This window comes from Microtus ochrogaster, chromosome 22, assembly GCF_000317375.1.
Source record: "Microtus ochrogaster isolate Prairie Vole_2 chromosome 22, MicOch1.0, whole genome shotgun sequence".
In the NCBI taxonomy this organism is placed as follows: domain Eukaryota; kingdom Metazoa; phylum Chordata; class Mammalia; order Rodentia; family Cricetidae; genus Microtus; species Microtus ochrogaster.
In genome coordinates, this window is record NC_022023.1 from 28,277,318 (window position 1) to 28,280,525 (window position 3,208).

A 3,208-nucleotide genomic window follows, 5' to 3' on the forward strand; every position below is an offset into this window, starting at 1 on the left:
AAATTGAATGGCAGGTGTCTCTGGCCAATCAAAATTTACCTCAGCTAAGCCTGGCTCAGCAAAGGCCGAAAAGCGAATGGGTCAGCCCAAAACCCTATCAACCATGCACCTTAAAAGAGGAACTCACCTGAAGCCAACCTTGCCTGGCAGAGAGGGCACACGGGAAGGGCATTTTTCAGCATGGCCCTGGGCCCATGAGATAAAACAGACCCTCTCAGTGGGGGACCTCCATCTGTTAAAAATAATCCTTAAAAATCGCCTCTCCACCGGTGCAAAGAACTCTAATCAAACCAGATTAGACCGAATCAAAAATGCCTACATTTAATAAATGCCACATTTCCAGGTGGATGGGGACAGCATGGTGGGGAAAGAAGCACTCTCAAACCCCAAAGACCATGTGTTCCTTTTTCCTGTGTGAGCCTAAATACTCCGTGGGAATGGTCCTGACCCAACCAGGGAGAGGTCAGCGCTTGGCAGGCTGGGAATTGGAGTTCAGATGAGGGCAATTCCCAGGCCAGGGGCTGGGGTGACAGTTCCAACTCAAGTGATTACACAGGGCAGGCGCAGTGGGCACTGAGCATGCTGCTCGGTGGCTGAGAGAGCCTGAGGTATGGCCTGAGGGAGTCTCGGGGACCAGGAGATGTCCACCGACCACACTCCTGAGGGCTGTGAGTGCTAGCTGTGTGCATGAGACCTGACCAAGGAGGCAGAGCCCTGAGACTGGGCTTCCTACAACAGCTTCTATTCTGCTTCATCTGCCTAGTCCTCTCCCAGGGCTGCTACCCACCCCTACCCACCCAGCATCAAGAATCCACATGTCCTCAGCCTCCCGTATATGGGGAACTTCTCTGTTTCTAATGACTGTTGGTGATAAGACACCAAGTTGAATATCAAGGGCATCTTAGAGTAAGAAGATGCAGAGAGAATTAACTGCACAGGAAGCATAAGCAGTAGCTCTGAAATGGTCTTCTAATAATCCCTGCTCAGAACAGTCATTCTAGATGAAGAAGTTCACTGAGAGATAGAGAGTGGACTAGGCAGGCATTTGAGTGGCTTCTTTGCACCATCTATGTATGTAATTTTTTTATTTGTGAGTTAATTAGAATAAAGTGATTTTATTACAAGTAATAATAATGAAGATGATGATGATGAGGGGACTCAGAGTGAAGCTAATGTGTAGAGTCATAACTTAACAAATACAAGACTCTGTGACCAATCCAAGCAAACACAAACACACACACGCACACGCACGTGCACACACACAGAGTAGGAATACAAAGAAGAAATTATCATTTTAATAACAGTAATTATGCAACAGACTTATGCATTTAACATATTATGTGGTTAAGACAGTATAATTATATAAATAAGTTTATGTTAAATAAATTGTTACGTAAAACCTAGAGTGATAAATAATAAAGTAAAAATCACGGGATGTAAGGTCATGTGCATCTGTGTGTGCTGACAAAGCTGCCACCCCGTTGCATGCCACTTGACCAGCAAGCATGGCAATATTTGGGGTTTACAGAGCGATGAGAAGGGCTGAATATTATTCTGACATTTAAAGGGGACCCCAGAATAGACAAGAGGCAAAACCTCTGGAAATCATACAGGCAGCAGAAAGCTTAACGTAGGCATGTCAGGAACTAGGCAGATGGTCAGGGAGCCCCACTTATCGCCTCCTGGAGAAGAGCTGGCTGGCATTTCTGTGGCAGACACCACACCTCAGTCTATGCGAGGAAGTGCTACACTGGCCCTGACTGTGGCTTCCATACCCACCATGGAACATTCTGGAAAACACACCTAAGTCCATCCCTTGACTCCACAGGGAGCTTTGTAACATTTTGGTCCCTCTATCCTTTATTCTAAGTAGTCTTCTGGTCAGACCAAGGAAGTGTCTCTCTCTCTCTCTCTCTCTCTCTCTCTCTCTCTCTCTCTCTCTCTCCCTGTGAGCACCAGAGAAGCCATCCAATTCTCTGACAGCCCCATGGCATTGACCTCCAGAATCATAAAGAATAAGGTCCTGACGCTCAAGACCAGCCTTGTTCCTCTGTGACGCCACCTCCTACCTCTGTCCTCACTGCACATGAAAAGATGCAAAGCCTTGGATGTGGGCTGCTCCGACCACACTGCTGCTCAAATCAGATTCCAATACAGCAGGTTTGGAAATGAGGCTTCACGGGGAATCTTGTTCTTGTACATGCCTGGATCAGGCATGGGCTGCTTCTCGGGACAGCAAGTTAGTAGTACAAAGAACGCCAGCTCCGTATCCCTCTCTTCCACATGTGCCTTCTCCTCTGTGAGTTGACACACACGTGACTCCCACAAGAAGCAGAGCAGATGCTGGTGCCATGTTCTTTGCCCTCCAGAACCAGGGGCCAGCATACTCTTTTCTTATAGATTGTCCAGTCTCTGTTGTACTGCCATAGCAACATAGAGGGGACTAAACAGACAACAAAGCTTTAAAAGAGGAAACCAAAGCACAGTTACTCAGAGGACCACTGAAGGAGCCAGGACAGATACAGAGGCCACTGCCCAGGGACAGGGTCTCCCATACTACTGCTAACCTCCAACTATCTCTGAGAGTTCTGAAGTCAGCCAACAACAGTGAACAACTCTCAAGATCCTGCTCTACCCCATGGTGGAGGTATAGCCTCCTCATGTCCATGGGGCTCTGTGCAACCAAATGTGACTCTGATCCTCCCTTTGTCTCAGAGCCACACTTCCCTGGAACACAAATAAGAGAATAATGTAGGCCTTGTTCCCAAGATTGTTGCCCTCCAGAAGTGGGTAGGTGGTACCACTCTGCTTCCAAATGCATGCTCAGGTGCTTTCTTGGAGCTAAGCTGTGCACATGGTAGAGCCACAGAGAAGAAGAAGGCACGCTGCCAAGAGCTGTGTGCTCAGCTGCAGCATCCTCAGGGCACAAGCAACAAGAAGGCCTCCTACAGGATTTGGGAAAACAGGGGTGCTGTCGTCAAATCTCCCTAGATCTACGTAAGACAATTACAGCAACAACTGAAATATGAAAGCCTGAATTACTCAGGCGCATTTACGCAAAACGAATGAGTGTTTCACACACACACACCTAGAATTACAGCAAGGTGGGAACATACAGTCCTTAGGACCTGCGTGGTTTGGGTTTCTCCATAGCCATCCAAGGAATGCAGCAGCGACTTAGGACAAATGAGAGCCCACAAATAAAGAA

The 3,208-nt window shown here is 47.6% G+C and overlaps 1 protein-coding gene across 5 annotated transcripts in view; it reads right to left on the reverse strand.

The window, feature by feature from the left end:
* Apba2 (amyloid beta precursor protein binding family A member 2) overlaps window positions 1–3,208 on the reverse strand; it is a 209,174-nt gene that overhangs the window by 126,397 nt on the left and 79,569 nt on the right. The gene's annotated exons all lie outside the window — the stretch shown is intronic.